Source organism: Delphinus delphis, chromosome 13, assembly GCF_949987515.2.
Source record: "Delphinus delphis chromosome 13, mDelDel1.2, whole genome shotgun sequence".
Lineage (NCBI taxonomy): Eukaryota > Metazoa > Chordata > Mammalia > Artiodactyla > Delphinidae > Delphinus > Delphinus delphis.
In genome coordinates, this window is record NC_082695.1 from 87,515,887 (window position 1) to 87,535,421 (window position 19,535).

Sequence of the window (19,535 nt, forward strand, 5' to 3'; positions counted from 1 at the left end):
TGGCTTCAGCGGTGACTTCAGCCATGGCTTCAGTGGTGGCTTCAGCGGTGGCTTCAGTCATGGCCTCAGTTGTGCCTTCAGCCATGGCTTCAGCCATGGCTTCAGCCGTGGCTTCAGCGGTGGCCTCAGCGGTGGCCTCAGCGGTGGCCTCAGTGGTGGCTTCAGTCATGGCTTCAGTCGTGGTCTCAGTTGTGGCTTCAGCAGTGGCTTCAGCCGTGGCTTCAGTGGTGGCTTCAGCGGTGGCTTCAGCGGTGGCCTCAGTCGTGGCTTCAGCCGTGGCTTCAGTGGTGGCTTCAGCGGTGGCTTCAGTCATGGCTTCAGCCGTGGCTTCGGCGGTGGCTTCAGCGGTGGCTGCAGTGGTGGCAGGAGCAGACCAGAAGGAGGGCAGGGCTGGGAGCGATTCACCCGGGGCTCCTGGGGCTGCAAGGGGCTCTTCCTCCTTGATGGGGGTGGCTGCCCTGTGTTGTTAGGCATCTGCCTTGAAGGAGTCCTGACGCACTCATGATCATCTCTGTCTTATAGACAAGGACTCAGATACTCAGAGAGATTAACACATAGGCCAAAAGATGACACAAATTATGAATCATGGAGTGAAAAACCCCACTCGAGTCTGAGGCCCAAAGCTGTTCTTTGGTCCAATTATTGAACTCAGCAGCAAGGCAGCTGCATCACACCTGGACACCTGACCAAAGCCCCCAGGCGCTGAGGACATCCCAGGGCTTGTGTGGAAAGAACACACAGAATTCAGGGGCTGGAAGGCAGTGGGCGAGTCTGCAGAGGACAGCTGCTGTCCTGTGGGCCAGGTCCCCCAGGTGACGGTCCCTCTCCTTCCTTCTTTTGGGTCCTGCTGCTTCTCACTCTGAGACGTGGTGCTTGCATCCAGACCGGCAGACAAGCAGAAGACCCTATCCTCACGGGCCAAGAATGAACCCATGACCCAGGCTGGGGGGGTCGCAGTCACTTGGATGTATGGCCATGGTCGCTGGACACACTTTGGGGCTTGACACCAACGCTGGACCAATCTTCATCCTTGCCTGGGACTTAAATACATATCCCACTACTCTCTTTCCTCTGGGTTTGCTGTCTGTCTGGGGCGGACGTGACAAGGATGTGGTCTCTTTCTTCCCGTGTAGAGGGAAGCCGTCTGTCCTAGACGAAGAGGAGGGAAAAGCATCGCAGGCCCCATGCACTGCACAGCAGCCCGGCTGTCCTGACAGAGGCTCACCCTCCCATCCTCTATGTCAATGGGCCGATATGTGTCCTTTGTTGTCCTTTTTTATTCACTTGAGCTAACTGGAGTTGGGATTTTCTTACTAGCCAGAGCCTTCTCTATCTTAAGTTTTACAAAAGCCATGCTAGGGGCAGGAGTAGACATGAAAGCATTGGGAACATAGACAGTAAAATCCAAAGGTCTGCAGCCATGGAAGATAAACAGGGAGCAATGGAGGCAGGTGTGCTGGGGACCGCACCAGCCCTAAACCTGAGGCCGCCAGTCCCAAGCCTTCTCAGCCCCAGACTAACGTGGATGGTTGATCTACCTGACAAAGGAGTGAACACAAGTCTGTCAGGCTGATAAAGGCTCTTCCCCACAGCCTGACTTCTTTAAGGCGTCCCTCGAATTGCCTTCCTGGGGTGTGGTCCTCGAAGACTCAGAGACACAGAGCGGCGTGGGTTGCTCATCTTGGTTGTGTCAAATATTCATGACAGAAGGCGGTAGAATGTTCAGGGTTTTACTTGCATTCCTGTGGCTCACCCACCACATGTGAAGTGGGTGCAGGCCTGGGTGTCCGGAGCCCCTGGGGTTAAGGCCCACAGTGCCCGGGGCACAGAGGCCCTCCCACATCGGGGGCTGTGGTTTCTGCAGTGACAGCCCAGGGAGCACGGCAGATATGTCAGGGTCTGGGGACCTGGCAGCCCTCACATGCTGCGCACATGTGCGTCCCTGGGCGGTTGGCAGCTTCCCTGGCCTCTTTCCCCAGCTGTGTGTTTGGGGAGCGAGAGGAAGGGGGCCAAATTCCCTGGAGTTTTGATGATATTGAAGTTGTCATTTGAGTAGGATTTTTAAAAATATATCTAATGTAATAACTGCATTAATGCCAGTCTGATGAAAGATAAACTAATAACCAAATATATCCGTTAATTTTTCAAGTGTCTGTAGCACAAACATAATTGTAATTGGAAACAACCTGAATGAAGGGGGAAAAATTATTTTTATGCCCTGAGCAAAACACACGCGTACACACACACAGATAAAAGGCTGCAGCTTTTTTTCCCCCCAAGAACATCTGGTTTACAGTTGTCTAAAAGCAAATGTGGGTTAACCTAGAAATTAAGTGAGCATCATACACAAACCATTGATTAAAACATGAAAATCTATAGACCTCATGGAAACGTATAATCGTCTCCTCTGGATACACATTTTTATAAGGATATGAGGAAAGTGGGGGGAATGTTTCTGGGAATTCTTTGTCATCAGACATTAAAATATACCTGATGACTTAATTGTAATTGATCTGACAAGCCCCGACCCCCGTCAACCTTCGGTTGTGTTCATCCCATGAAGAGCAAAAGCTAGAGGTCGACCAGCAAACCTTTAGACCAAAGAAGAAGATTCCGTCCAGTTCTGTTCTCCGATTTTAATCCTTTGTCCAAGATTCCAACTATATTCAGCCTGAGAATATTCATTCTGTGCAGGAGTCTATATCCTGAATATGAGACTTAACCACAAAGCCTAAGATGAGAGCTTGGCCCCAGACCTCGAGTCTTGTCCTTCTGCTTGAGTAGGGGACACCCCCCCCCAAGCCCCACCTGCACAGTCCACCTGGGGAGGCTGAGGAGAGCATCTGCCTTGCATCGTGCATCACCCACACCTGTAAAGAAGGGCCTGAAGGATGCAGGACACAGTGTGGAACCTCTGAGCAGGGAGGAGTTGCTCTGGAAGATGCTTCTCTTCCTGTTGACCTTATCATCCATAACCAGCCAGGACTAAGAGACACCAAGGCCCCTTGAGATCAGCCAGGAGGGCAGGAGAAATGAGATTGCTCACCTCCAGGACGCCAGGTAGGAGAAAGTTCTAGCTCGATCACATTCCCACAAAACCCAGCTCAAGACACACAGCCTGGCTCTCCCACACTGCACATGCCTTCCCACTTGGAATAAAGACCAAAACCAATATTTGGTGATGTTGTCTCCCCACCTGCTCCCTACGATGCCACAGGAGAGGGTGTTAACTACAAACCTTTGGTATGTGTGTCTTTGACAATGGAATTTCAGAGAATGAAAAGTCCAAATAAGCAAATTATTTAATAGGAAATATGTATCAGAACCCACTGCACCAGGACCTAACTGTGAGAAGGGTGTTACGTCTAGAACACAGCCAGTGTTTTGTTACTCAGCTTATACAGCGTTCTGTATTTTGCTGACAAGGGCAGTGAGCCATAGAATGGATGGGATATAATTTTTTTTTATTCCAGAAAATTTGCTTAATGTTCATAAATAATCTATTCAATCACTTTAGCAAAAGGGAAAAATGTTAAAACGATGGAAAATACCATTCTCCCAGATTTGTCTGTAGTCTTTAAATCACTCTCTAGTCCATTCCTCTTGCTGATATTCAGAGATGATTTTAATTAAGGACCCTTGACAAGGTACCATAGTCATTTAAAATTACTGGCTCAGGAAAATCTTTATAAAGATGGCTTTAAAGAGTTCAGAAATCCCAATAGTTCTCTGTATCAAGAGGGTGCGCCATAAAACTGTAAGTGAGGGCAGGCACTAGCTGAGGTTGTAAAGTGTTCTTGCTTTTCTGGTGTGACATTTCATAGATTCCGAGTGGGCCTAGCTCAGCGGCCTAACATAAATCACGGCACGGATCTGAATATTGTGAAACGTGAACGTAGGAGCCTTCTAAGAGGCTCCAGAGTTAAGAGTAATCAGTAAGTATTCTGATAGCGTCATAATTACAGGAGAAAATAGTAATTTTTATAGCAGAGGAGCCCCAAAACCTAATTGCCAGAATGATTATAATAGCTATGAATTAATAGATCAATTGAACTTGGAATGACAGTTTTAACAGCGAGACAGAAGCGTCTTTGTGTTAAAACAATAGTCTAAAAGCATAATCAACACTCTTTTATCATGATAAAAAAAAAAACCAAACTCCTCTTAACTTTAAACTAACCAAAATGATTCCAGATTTGGGTTCTCGTTATTCTTTCTTCTGATCAGAAGTCAAGTCCTTGTCTCCTGTGGTCCTTTTCATACTTAGGACCTCTACCTAGAGTATGGATTTGGGGATAAATGTCTCTCCCAGAGCAGAATATAAACACCTCCAAAGTGAAAGCTTTGCTGTATTAAGCTATAAGTGTCCTAAATTTCACCAAAATACTGGAAGTGAGCAACTGTGACTTAACTCGAATTCAGTTCAATGAACTGAATGATTTAACCCGTGTGTGACCATTGCTGGATACAGAAAAGGACTAAAACTGGCATGACGTGGCCACAGCCAGCACCGATTTTCCTCTGGGGCTCCATAAAAGGGATGAGAGAGAAACTAAGAAACTGGAGTTTATGGAACGGAAAGGCGTGTGTTGTTGACTCCTTGCCTCAAATTCATCTTAAAAACTTATTAAATTCAACTTTATATAATTCACAGGTTTAGAAATTAATTGTATATCAATTGATTAAAATGTTATCCTTGCAGAATTTTCTCTGAAAAGCAGTTGACTATTCCAGAGGACTGTGCAGTAGCCTTCTCCTTACGGGGTCATTCTCAAACACATTAACCAGTTCATGTGTTCATTCCCTTCAACGTTCAAAGACCACTGACTGAGTGGGCGTGACCACCCACAATCTTACACACAGGGGCGCTTTCAGAAAACACAACTTATCTGCACTCTTCCAAAATCACCATCTATTAGTCATTTTTATTGCAGTTCTTTTGAAATTATCATTTAGGAACTTACGGATTTACTAGTTTTTGAGGAAAAGCGCTCCATAATTGTTCCTCCAAGGATATATTTGAAAACTCACTTTCAGGAAAAAGGCACTGATGTAACTTTAGTAAGCAAGTCCCTTCAACGTGGAAACAGACCTTGCAAGATGTTTTGGGTTGCTGCTCTGGAACTCAGCCCGGGAGAAAGGTCTTTCAGCAGGTGCGGTGCGGCTGGAGCTCATTTGAAACCTGAACCTCACATCCACCTCTGTGTGAACATGTGGACCAGGGGAGCCCGACAGCCAGAGAGGGACGTGGGGTGTGCAGGAGAGAGCAGTACCCCCAGCCCTTCTCCGCTCGCGTTGCTTTCCATGGACCAAAAAGAATTAGGTCACAGTGGAGAGCAGCACTTTGCCAAGTTTCATCTTCAGATCAAAACTGTTTACATCGTGCAAGTGTAAACACACAGGCAAACCTCAGTCCCTCTGATGTGATATGTGAGGGTTTATTATTACACCTATTATTAACATGAGCGCCCTTGGAAACTCAAACCACAGAAGGACTGTGCAATAAACGGTATATTTAGGAAGAGAGACGAATGAAAAAATGAGATGCATCCCTTGGACCACAGCCATTACCTTCGTAACTGTTTTGATGACTGCAAAATTGCCTTCCTGTTCTAAATTATTCCTTCACTGGTTTCTGTTTTTTATAATTTGGATTTTTAATGGCTTTATTAATTTATATTTTCATAAAAATATACTGCACTTATTTAAAGTAAACTTGTAATCCTTCAGAGCTTTCTATCAATCAGACTTCTTAAAAACTATCCACGCTGCACCAGCTTTCCCTTGGTTAGTGCCATTCTCTCCTGTCTTTTTTCATCATGATCCTGAAACAGCAGACATCATATCCTGAAGGGCATTAAAATATGTATCTGCTACCGAAAATTATGGCTTCCGTTCTGTTTCGGAGCACGCTGCTCTGTTCCACTGGGGGTCCGGGAGCCATTCCATTGCTCAAAGAATCATAAAGTTTTAACACTCACAGGAAACCGGTGACATGCCATCCAAGCACCTCATTTCGAAGAAACCTCGAGCTATGCGACTTGCCCAGAGCCACCTACCTGGTTAGGGGACGCTGAGTACCCGGCCAAGGGGCGCTTGCCCTTCCTGGGCTGCTGTCCCCACAGGCTGCAGAAACCACCCTGCATCCAGGAAGGCACAGACCAAACTCACCACCAGGAAACGTGAGCGAGCACCAGAGGCCTCCCGCTCTCACCTTATTAAAAGGTAGTTGACAGTAACGGTCTCCAGGACTCAGAAGCACCATGAACGACACACGAATAGAAGCGAATGCAAAGATTCATCCTGAAAGCCTTGCCTGTCTCTAATGTGATTCCCGGGCTTGCCTTTGGGCAAACAAGCTGCTAATACCCTCCTAATCTCTAACAGGCGTCCTCCATGGTTCTATAGGGAGCAATATCCTGATTTTCCGCTCAGCAGTGAATTTCTCCAAATATGGTTTACTGTCAAAGAATATTCTTTTTTTTGAGAGAGAGAGAGAGAGAGAGATGGATATGGTATGAACTTCTCAGAGACAAAAGAATCTGTGCTCATTGACCTATGTTTGTCTGTACTGCAGCATCTCTGTCGCATAATTTTTTCCTAGCTTTTCACTGGTATTCGAAATAAACATGAAACATGACTTAGGAATCCCTAACGAACAGGAGAAAGGAATATCATGCTTCCACACACCGTGTTCAATATTCCCAGGATCTCTGCACTGTTCTGATCCTGAATTAATATATCACGTTGGAAAGAGGCATCAGTTAGCAAAATGTAAGCATGATTCTGCCACAAGATCTCACGGTAGGTCCACTTTCAAAATATACACTTTGATTAAAATGTATTTTTAATGTATATATATTCTTTTGTCATGGTTTTGATATATTTGGGATAAAAGTATGAAGTCTTGTTTGGACAACCCAAAGTGGAAATAATCAGTTCACACAGTGGAAGACAACCCTGTGAGCCCGAGGTGATGGTCAAATCCCCTGGGGGTGGTTAGTTGAAGGGACCTGCTAATGTGAAGATCCAAAACCATTCAGTGACTGTATGGTCGCAGAGCGCCTTTCAGGATCTTTGAATCCCCAGAGTATTGCTTTAAATATGAAACCTCGTATTTTTGCCCTTGCATGACATTTTTTCATATTTAACTGAAGCATTATCTAGAAACAAATTACACGTTGTGAATGACGTAAACCTTATACAATCATTTCAGGTTAACATAGAACATAGGGGTAGCCTAGTAAATGTTCCTCATTCTCTTATTTAAAAAGGATGAACAGACTATTTGAACAATTGAAATAATTTGTCTGTGGTAGCTAATGAAGTTAAAATGTATATGTAACACTGCCTATTGTAACTTACATTAAATAAGATGAACGTGTTTGAAAAACGAAAGTGTGACCCAGATAGGAAGTGACCGGAGGCCGATCGGCTGAGTGAGGTGTTAGTTTAGCTATAAACGTGGAGAACTTTAAAATAAATTCAGAAAGTCTTATTTTCCTCCTCGTCAGAGTGGGCCCAAGTCAAGGTCCAATTGCACAAATTCCTTTCCTTTCACTGGTAAAAGTAAGAAGCGGGGTGCTTTGGGTACCACAAAAGCATCCTAAGCCCCCATGACATGGCCTCTTTGAAGTGTTCCTCTATTTATCTAGTCCTGACGCACAGGAAGCGCTTCCTCAAAGGCCTCCTTTCATGGCCAAGAAACATAAATGTGGGAGTGAAATCTGACCACGGTGAGACTGCTTAGTGGCAAGATCAGATACATCCAGGGGGGTGTGATTTTTAGGTTGTGTCTGTTCCAAGCTGCCCCAATTTTATCCCAGGAAGGGAAAAGGGAAAGTTTTTCTTCCAGTGATTTTTTTTTTTTAGAAAAATCCAAGAGTTATAGATGATCAAGCAAGATGGGATGGAATGAACTTTTGAAAACTGTGCAGCAGATCAAAGGACTGTTTGAACAGGATGCCAGCTTCATCTATCAAATGGTTTGTTGGGCAACAATTGGTCCAAATATTTCAGGTGCTGTAAATACTATCATAAAATTAGTTAATTCAACGATTCCGGACACCAACTCCTCAGCACCATTTACGAGGTGGCTTTTCTGATGGGGCTTCTGCAGACTGTGATGATTTGCTGCTACACTGTGATGTTTATGGGCCCAATAAAGAGAAGGTTCTAAAAAGATTATAGGCACTGAAAAAGGAAATATAACCTTTTCTTGGGGAGAATGGAGCAAAACAGACTAAACATTTTTGGAATTTCTTGCCTGCCATGAAGAGGTGATGATTCCCCATAGACATTCTTAGTTGTTTTATGTCCTCTACAAAAATCTTCAAGGGATGGAATAAAAATTCCAGATATAAAGCAAACATCTTCTCTATTCACCGGGACCCTCATGCATCCTGTCAGGACCAGCTGTGTGAAGAAGAGCCCTTCTCCAGCCAGACACGGTGTCTGAACTGGTACACCTTGATTTGGTATCTCTGCAAAAACCCCGGTATCTTCCTTATTTTTAAAATATTTTCTGGAATCGTGAACGTTTTCATTGGAATGAAACAAAAGTGTTATTTACACTTGGATTTTGTCCTAACTATCCAGACTATAGAACCTGACTAGGGATTTGAGGATATTTCTACTCGGATGGGAACACAGTAACGTACAGCATTAGCCAAGTTAATGCAAAGTGAGTGGCCTTTGCTTCAGAAGAGTATTTCAGAAAGGCCCTTCTTGGACTTCATTAGGAAAAAATAAATAAAATTTAAGAAGTTAATTATGTCAATATTTGGCATTGGATAAGTTGGTTCTGGTTTGTTTTACAAGAGTTCTGTGGTTGAACTATGTCCTGATTTCCCGTGTTAGATGATCTTCCAATAAGTGGATGGGAGGAAAGATCTCCGGGGATGGACTTGCCCCACACCCTGCAAAAAGAGCCTCTAAATTTACATAACTCTTTCCCAAATAACATTCATCTGCTCTGCTGCAGGACCGACATTCAATTAATTCCATTTTTGGGTACTCCAAAGCTCCTGATTTAAGCAAAGCTTAATACCTAGTAGATGCTGAGTGCGTGTGTGGTCAGGCGTTGCTTACCATCTGCTGTCCGAGCCCACCTACTTAACTGTTTCACTGTCGCTTAACTTCCCTTTTTACGTAGGGATGCTACGGCAATAAGAAAATATCTGTGTTTAAATAAGAATAAAACAGCTCTTTCAATAAGTCAAAATAAAATAGTAACTTGAAGTAATAAGTTACTGTGACACAGATTAATTATAATGTTATCTTTATTAACGGTGCATAAAATAATGTTAGATCTTACAAGTCACAGTGAAGTATATTGGGGGAAATACGATATGTCTTCTGGATTAAAATATTTAATAACAAATATAGATGTGATATTAGCCTATAAATAATTCCACCATCTAGTCAGAATTTTTCTTTTTAACATTTTAACTTTGTTCACTTTATGTGTCACAGGATGACATGCCCAAAATCGTTTCGATTCGTATTTGCTCTCATAAACTTATTCATATGAGATTAGACAGGAAAGGCAGAGAGGGAATACGGCATGATCAATAATGCTGACGTGGAGAAATATTAAGGTTACAGGCAATTGAACACATGACGGGAAATGACTGTGTAATTTTTGTGTTGATGGCCTGTTCATCCCCTTCAATCCATGCTCTTTGCTGCTCTTTGACGGGTTAAGGGGTTGGCCCTCTACTGTGTCAGGCTGTCACTTACCTGGAGGGATTCCCTGGAGGTCAGCTGGGACCCTCTGGGGCAACAAGAGCTGCAGGAGTCTCTGCAGGAAGAGGAGACAGGTGCCTCTGAGCTTGGAAGGCACAGCCCCAGACAGCACGGGAGCAGAGGGGACTGAGACGTCTAATGAGACGAGTCCTGCTCAGAAGAAGGAGAGTGGCTGGAGAGGCGCCCTCGTTCAGGAAAATCTCTGCTTTTAACAGTTAATTAGTAAGATGCCAAGTCCGCCCCCCTCCCCCTTCCTCCTTCCCCTCCCCCTCCTTCTGCCCCTTTTCTTCCTTTTTTCTTTTAACTAATTCATTAACAGTTTAAATAGAAATGGAATAAAATAATGGCCCTAAACACTACATTTTTGTACAAGGGATCAGTACAAAAAGTCCATGCTTTTTCAGTGTCCTTCCTGGGGAGACGTCCCCAAATCCTCGTCTGCCTGCATCTTCCCAGTTTAGGGCGTGATGACGTCTGCCCTGTTTTTCCTTTTCAGAACGGTTGAGGCCTTGACTGGTGACTTTTGGAGAATGAGCCCCGGTCTCTGTCTCCCCCTAATCTTCCTGGGCCTGCGCAGTGAGAAGGGGCCGCCCTGGCCCCATACCCTGCAGGGCCCCTCCCAGCCCGACCACCCGATCCAGGGGTCTATGAAGCATTTGGACCCCAGGCCTGCACCGAGCTCGGGAGAAAGTGTGTCTCCCCCGTAACTCACGTGCACCTTGCCTGGGATGCCGCGTCTCCCCCTTAAGGTTGTTCAAGCCCCTCTGAGGCTGGGACGCTGCCGAGAGAGCACAGTCCAGAGACCTGGGTCAGCGGTCCTCTGCTGGCCCCTCCACGCCCACCCCCAGGCCACCACTCAGAGCGCACAGTCCTGCCCACTGCTGTCAGTCAGATGACTCACTCCCCTGGACCCCTGGAGGGCGCCTCCTTAGCCTGTCCACCAGGCTGCTCTTTGCTCTTCCTTCTTCCTGTCTTAATTCTAATCCTCTTCAGTCTCTCCATCCCGAACTGAAGCTGTCCTCCATCTCCCAGCCTCTGATGCTCCCCACTGGGTTCTCCAGCTGCCTGGTGATGCTGGGTCTGAAAGTTGAGAGCGAGGTGTGTCTGGGGGGTGGGGACCATTCGTCGCACTGATGGACACGGACGTTATCCTGGAGCCCGGGCCGATGGAGGTGTACGATGCCCTTTGCCCCTCTGGAGCGGGTACCTCATTAGGGGGGACTTTGCATCAGCCCCATCCTCTGATTCCTGCTCACCCTGGAGGAGCCACGTTGCCTTTCTGGCTCACAGTTCACGCCTCCAGGAAAGGATCACCTTTCCACCGGAAGCCATGGACGCAGGCGCGGGTGCAGGGGAATAATTCATGGCGGGGAGGAGGGCTGCAGAGAAGATTCCCTTCAGGGAGGACGGAGGGCAGGGCTGCAGGGACTCCCAGTGCTGTCCCAGCATCTGCAGGCCTCTGAGAGGGGACCCCCTTGCTTGGCTCTGCCCACCCTGAGCCCCCTGAGCAGGGCCACCTGCTTGGAAGCCCTGTCCGCCCCTTGTGCCACTCCTGTGACCCTGCTCTGCCCTTTACATGTGAGTGTGTGAGGGTCTCGAGCCCCAGGATGCAGGGAAAGCTCAGGAAGTTTGGTGGGAAGGTTTGCAAGGAGCAGAGACCAAGGAAGCAATTCCACATTATTTGATGTTCATTTCATTAAACTTAAGATAAACTAGCACTGAAGAAGGTTTCCTGTTTCCAGGCAAGTCGGACCATGAACCCGCCAGCATATACGTGTGAAGCTGTGCTCCAGGCTGGCTCTAGGCCAGCTGCAGCATCAAACCCATCCTGGCAGCCCTTTCACTTGGTATTTGGCTAATGGTCTAGCTCCACCTCTCTACCTAAGACCCACATGTCCCAATCCCAGGCATTAACTCATTTCGTCTTTCTTCCCTCAGACCGTGTTTGCTGCTGAAACAAAGCCCCCATCCTGTTCCCACTAGAAGGAGCCAGAGTTTCTTTCCCTAAAACCGTCAGATAAAGAGTTTCCTAAACAAGGGCGATTACGTTGGACTGGTGGTCCCTCGTGGAAATCTCTACTTACAGCCTTTCCCCGAAGCAGGCTGTGAGCCTGGGAGCTGCCCCAGCCTCATCCCCTGCCCGTCCTGGTCTCAGGGCAGGTCCCACCCCGTGTCAGTGTCTGGGCCGCGTGTGATGATGTGTCTCTCCTGCATCTTCCCCCCAAACCCCAGTCGTATTTCCACAAGGAACCACCTGTAGACCCTTCTCTATTCAGAGCCCTTATCTGTTGTTACAGTTTATAATCTCTAAGAATGCCCTAATTTCTATCATTCTCTAAGCCTGTCATCACGGCTGAGACAGGCTTATCCCTCTGAACAGATGAGATTAGTCAGTCATGGTAAAGTCAAAAGGGGGATTATAATGCTTGTAATACACTGAGTCAAATTAAATGTGTTTTGTTTGTACATCAGAAGATGCGCTGCTGAGGCCAGAGCATCTTCCACTGGGTATAATAAATTGCCAATAAAACACAAGTGTGTAGGGAAAAGCCCTCCAACAGAGGAAGAACAAAGTAAAGGTGGTCTTTTTTTTCTTATCTGTTCAAAGTAGTAAATGGGATCTGAATTCTACGGATGCCTCTCATTTTTAATATCCAGTGGGGACTGAAGCACAGGAAAGCTCTACTCTGAATGGTTAGTTCCAACGGTCCGTCGGATGCTACTTCTGACTCAGCACCCCGTGTATATGCAGGCCTCACTTGGAAACCCTGGTCCTTAGCAGACCTCCAATGAGTGGCAGGAGACCCCTGGACCCACAAAAACAGAATCTCTTCCCCAGACATTTCTCAGTCCTCCTCTGCTCCCTCAGCCTCTCTACTTCTCAACGCTGTCGCCCAAACGATTTGGATAAAAGAAAATAAGTGCCTGTCTTTGAAAATCCTATTAAGAATTCCCCAGGAAATCAGACAGCCTGGGAGGCGTCAACAGACAGACAGGGTGGCGCTGGGAGAGTCTTCAGGGCCCAGCGCTGGACTGTTATTCTAGGCACTTAGTAGCACTGGCCGAAGTAGACGGAACCTTTGAAAGGGCACTCGTCAGTAAATTCCACGGCTGTGCTCCTTCCCTTGGGATTTGGTGGGGAGTCTGCTGGTGAGCACAGCCCCCTGGACGCCGTCCCCTTGTCCCACCAGGGCAGGCTCACGGGTGTGGGGGGGAGGGGTGTGGGGAGGGGGGCGGGGCGTGGGGAGGCCTCTGAGGCAGAGAATGCGGCCTTTCCCCTAAGGAGAAGGAGTTCTCTGTGCAATGGTGCCAGAATTTTCCTTTTTACTTGGAAACTCTGCTGTGGTCTGAAACAGGGTGGTGCTCCCAGGGGGAGCTCTAGGAAGTGCAAAGAGCTTCACCCTCACCCACACGAGAGCACAGCTGGAAGATGGGCAAACTTACAATTGTTACTCTGAATCCAGAAAAGCTAATGCCATAACACAGTCAACCAACTTGACATCCAGGCAAGGAAAGGTGGAAACACTCGCCTACGGGCCTGGGCAGGTGGAGCCGGACACGGGCTAGAAGAATCCAGGTGGAGCCGGACACGGGCTAGAGGAATCCAGGAGCGTTTCTGGTGGAGCAGCTGAGCCTGAGCATCAGTGGCACCCACATCTGTCCGCAGATTCCCCTCCACGTGCTCCCTGGGGGCTCCAGAGAAGACGGGGGCAGCCTCTTCGGGACACACGACTGGGAGAGGGAACCCTTGTCCCCTTTGGGAAAGGCACACAGGGCCACCTGGACACTGTTGGCCCATCTGTCCTTCAGATCAGAGCTTTAAGCCGCTGGGGAAGGCCAGGAGACACAGTCACTCTTGGGAGACTGGTAACACCCCTGCAGATGGGACAGGGGAAACACGAAAACACCTACCCCTGTTTAAGGCAAAAACAGTAGCAATAAAAAGTATGTCTCTGTACCACAGGCAGAAGTAGAATAAATTTTAAAAAGCACAAATGATTGATGGCTGGAGAGTCAAGTGTATGGTGTGGTAACATCCACACGCTACATGCCAGGTACTAGTATGTTACTGGGGGTAGATTCTGATTAATTAAAGATGTTTAGTGCAAACACTAGAGCAAATAATAAACACATTACAAGATGAGGTACAGCTAATATCAATGCTGAAACCACAGTGAAGATATAATGGAATGATGAAAATATTTCATTAATCCAAATGAAAACAGAATAAAGGGAAAAAAGGAAACAAAGATCAGATGAACCAAATAGAAATAGCTATAGCAAGATGGTAGATTTTATCCCACTATATCAATAATTACGTTAAAGTAAAACAGTCTAAGTATATCAATTAATAGAGTATATCACATTGGTTATAAAGCAAGACCCAATTATATGCTATCTACAAGAAATCTACTTTAATATAAAGACAAAGATAGGTTAAAAGTAAAAGGATAGGAAATTGTACACCATACAACACTAATAAAAAAAGCTGAAATAGCTAAATTAATATCAGACAAAGTAGGTGTCAGGACAAGAGTATTACTGGTGATAAAGAAGGGATGTTACATAACAGTGAAAGGGTCAATTCTCCAAGAAGACATACATAAAATCCTAATGGTTTGTGGAAATAAAAATAGAGCTTCAAAATACTTGAAGCAAAACTGATAGTAGTCCAACAAGATATAGGTAAATTCACAGTTGTGAGGGAGGGCTTCCACACTCCTCTCTCAACTGACTAGAAACCCATCCATCAACAAAATGAACAACATTATCAGCCAATGAGATTTAATGGCTATTCATGGAACGGGCCACCCAAAACAGCAGAGCAGCATTCTTCTCATGCGCATGCGTGTACCCCACAGGCCATTTTCTGGCCTATCAAACAAATCTTAATAATTTTAGAATTTAAATCATACAAAGTATGTTCTTTGATCACAATGTAGTTAAATTATAAATCAGTAATAGAGTGATCTCTGGAAAATGCTGAAATGTTGGGAAATTAAATAACACACTTCTAAATAACCCACAGGTCAAAGAATAAATCAAAAGAAAAATTACAAAATATTTTGATCTGAATGAAAGTTAAAACACAACACATCGAATTTCTAAAGGAGGTTGCTAAGGCATATCTTTGGGAAAAATTGCTAACCAACCATGAAAACACAAGGTTTCATAAAAAAAAAAATTGATAACCACATACACTTATATTAGAAAAGAATAAATGTCTCAAACCAGTAACCTGAGCTTCTACTTTAAGAAATGAGAAAAAGAGGAGAAAACAAAATATGAAGTCAACAGAATAATAGAATTAATAAAGAGCAACGTGAAAAAAAAAAATAAAGTAGAACAGAAAAGCAAAAAGAACATCAAAGGAACCAAAAACTCCTTCTTTGAGAAGATCATTAAAATTGCTAAACCTCCATACAGATTAACTGGGGAAAAAAGGGAAAGGCACAAGTGACCAGAATCATAAATAATAGCGGTGACATCACTGCAGTTTCTAGTCATCAGATAAAGGCAGCAATATGAATAACTCCAGACCAATCAATGTGACAGCTGAGATGAAACGGACACACGCTTCATGCAAGAAAAAAAATGGAACGGATAATCTGAATAGCTCTATATGTATTAAAAATTAAATTATAGTTTATAGCCTTCTCCCCAGAAAAATTCCAGGCTCAGATGAATTCACTGATGAATGCTGCCAAACATTTAAGGAATAAATAATACCAAGTTTAGCAAACTCTTCCAGAAAATTGAAGAGGAGGGAATATTTTTGTAGCCATTCTATGAAACCAGGATTACCACATAGCAAAAACAGACACGTGTATGACAGGAAAACTATAGACCAATATTCGTCATGAATACGATTGTAAAAGTTCTAAATAAAATCTTAGAAAATTGACTCCAGCAGTATCTAAAAATGGATAATAATACAGCATGACCAGTTAGAGTTTATCCCAAGAATGCAAGTTTGGTTTAACAGTCAAAGAGCAATCAATGTAATTTACCACATTAACAAATTAAAAAGAAAAACAAGATGGTCCTCTCTAGAGAAGCAGAGATACTATTTGACAGAATCCAATATTAGTTCAGTTGGAAGGGAACTTCCCCAGCCTGACCAAGGACGTCTATGAAAACCCTACAGCCGCCCTCACCCCCGGTGGTGCAAGGCTGTTTCTTCGTGTGTGCCGCCCAGGAAGGCTCACAAAGGAATCCTTCCAGCAAGAGGCCTCACAGTGCCTGTGGATTTGTGGTATTTCCTGCTACATCTGCATTTATGTCAGGCAGGATGTAACAACCAAGCAGGCTCTGCTGGTAAATGATTAGCACATTAGTATACTAGGCCTAGCACACGAGGTCTTACTAGTTTATTTTTTTAAACTATATCCATCAGGACCATTTGCACATCAAAACTATGTTTAAAGAAAATGTAATTTACCTTCAGAACAGGAGAGTAAACATAAGCATTATATATCCCTGCCAAATTGAATACAAAACATCTTGATATGCTAAGAATTCCTAATGAGCAGAGAGGCTATCGGCTAAATAAACAACTTAAAAGACACTTTGCAATACTGGGAAGAGCGTGGGCTCTTGTGTGAGACAGACAGTCCTACTCTCTGAGACAGGGCTCTCATTTTTAAAGTGAGATTTAAAAAAAAAAAAAGCCCATCAGTGTTCACAGGGATGTATGTGGAATTCTCAGCAAATAAGGCCCAATAGATACCCTGATACTGTTGATAAACATTATCTGGTTTGTCCCAGGCCTGGCTGTGTCACCCAGTTAAGCCCCACTTCAGGACACACAAATATTTAAGTTTAAATTTTAAAAATAAATAAATTGGAAATAATTGTTTACCTTACAAAATTGATGTTTATGAGCAGTTTTGATAATGGAGCATTATTTAATTACAGGGCTTCATAAATCACATCCAGAGAGTTCACGTACTTAACACTGCTTTGAAAACGATATGTTTCATCATCAATTAGCAAATCTGTTTTGTAGGCTGAGTTATGTTAAAATTTGCATAAACTGAGTTCATGGTGGGAATGACAGGGTGTTGTTCTCGATATAAAATCAGCACAGTCAGGTGGAGAGCACCCTTCTCAGAGAGTCTGCCCTGATGAAGGTCCCGCCCTCCTCTGATGTCCTTGGACATCGGGCCTCAAGCAGACGATGTGGAGGGACTGAGGACCATTGCTGCTCATCCCTCTGGGACATGCTTGATACTTTGGCAATTCCAGATGGGGTGGAAGGTAATGATTTAGTTACAACTTTCCTTTCAGGCTCCATTTAATCCTTTCAAAATGCAGTTTAAGCACGTGTGTTCTCAGTCGAAATGAACCATTTCCAGTGTACATTTTGTTAAACTGTAAGAGCTTTCTAATTTAAAAGCTTAAAATATAATCTTTTTTATATAATATAATCCGCCTGCTTGATTACAACAGGTTTATCTGAGAAGGGAAGGGATTGTAATTTCCATCAAGAGTCTGTGAGATACAAACAGCCTTTCAAGACACCCAGGCCTCGTAAGGCAGCACCCTTTCTCCATCAGCAGAGCCTTGCGGGGTTGTTCAGCGTTGGGCACTTCCCGGGATGGAGTCTTTCCTGTGCTCACACGCTCACATGCTAAGCAATTGTCCAGTGAGTTGCAGAGGAATAACGGCAAAGTCTCAGTAAACCCCATCCCTGGAGTTTTCATCGGTAGCTTAGTGAACTGAGCCAGAACACCGCCCTACATGAGTTTCTGGATTAAGAATTGATGATGGGTGAAAGCGTTAGGATAAAATAATGTGACACCGGAATGCATTTTCTAGACGCTGCTTCTTTAAGCTCCAACACGAAAGCCAAAATAGAAAGTATTTCTTAAAAATACTGTTTACTTGTAAAATTTCTTTTTTTTTGGTTTGGATTTATTTCTGACTTGCAACCAAGGAATTAAATTGTCCTTCAGAAAAGGGGACTCCCGTCACCAATGAGCACAGCCCCATTCCCTGGGTAGCTGTACACAGAGAAAAAGCTGAAAGTAATCCTGGCGTTTCTGCTCAAGATGTTAGCTTAGAAGTCACTAAATCAGTGCAGCTGAGATACAACCTAGGAACAGTCTAGCCAAGACCTAAATACGCATGTCCTGTTGAAGGATCACGTGCATTCAAAACAAAAGGGTGTCTCGTGCTGCTACTGGTGTCAGAGGGACCCAGGCAGGTGTGACAACCTGGCTTTGAATTTATTAATCGGTGCATTTTTGGATCCCTTTATTCTCCCACTCAGGAGATCGTCTGAGCATCTCCTACACACCAGACTAGAACAGGCATTGGATATACAGATGGCCCCAAACTCACCACCAGAACCTTTGTTTCTACATCTTGAACAAACAAACCAGACAGCAAGGCTCAAACTCACGAGTTCTGGGCTGCGGGGCTGGGATGGCCGTCTGTCCTGGAACTCAGAACCAAGCTGTCTGTTTCCAGCACAAGAAGACACCGCAGCTCAGAAAGACCTGTCTGTCCTTCCTCCCGGCCCCTCCTCCGTCCTGTTGTGTCATTTTGAAAAACGCTTTACATCATTTTGATGTAAACTTCTCTTCAAGTTCCGACTATCAGAAAAAGTACTGTACCAGGACCCAGGGTAAGTTCACCAGGGAGGTTAAGTGCTGATAAGGAATAAGAAACTATCTTCGAGGAACAAGAAAACCAGTGCTAAAAACAGTGAAGGGAATGGCCACTGTCCGAACTTTCTTTTAAAAATAGTTTCCCTTCTAACAGACATGTCTTAGCATAGTACTTACTCTGTGTAAGAAAAAGCATTAAAAAATTAGTGTAGTTGTAAGGCTATGATAAAGTTAATTTTTAATATTTTCCTATATAATCCATGGGGAATATATTCTTCTACATATTCCATATCTGGATATGTCGAATACATTTTGTAATGAAAGAAATGCGAAAAACTACCGATCACCACCAATAAAACCAAGTTCAGTTCAGAGAAAGATTCTCTGTTGCTGCGTCTCCAGCACGGGATCTGTCTTTCTGCAGAGCTTCTTGCTCCGCCGTGAGAACAGGGCCAGAGCCAGGCCCGTCTGGACTCGCCAGGCCGCTGGAGGGACGCTAACAGTCTGGACGGCTCTCCTGAGCCCATAAACCGCCTCTGAACCTTCTTTTCTTCTTTCTCTTTTGCAGACGGCAGGGACCTCTAATAAAGGCAGAAGAAGACAAACGCGCTTCTGTTGTTTGCTAAGTAAACCACACAAGGATGAGCGAACAGGAGAGAGAGCCAGGGACCCACCGCGCCTCACGGCCCTCCGCCAGCATCCAGAGGGGGTCCCAGGCTGTCCCAGCCCCGTGGTCAAGCTCAGGTGCGCTGAGGCCTTTCTCCTCCACGACGGATGCTCGGAATGTGCGCCTTCGGCCACGAGGAGGCTGGACTGAGTGTGGCCCCTGGAGGCAACTCCACCTCTGTTCCTGCTCTGCCTTTAAAAAGGACCCTGCGTGCTGCGGAATTATCTTACCAATCAAAGGCCTGAGATGCGTCTCCAAGACTGCTAACGGCACGCGTTTAAAACATTCCCTATTTTCAACGGTGCTATCTGCTATTTAGGGGCTACACAATGGTCTATTTATTTGCTGTTGGCCCACTGATCTTCTGAAAATGTGTACCTGCTTTAAGATACACTAGGAACAGCAGACTCCCTGGTACTTTTAAGCACCAAGGTTTCAGAACACCAGCGGCTGGGAAGGTTTCAACTGATTACTGTATTGACAAATGATCTTTAGAAATTTTTTCA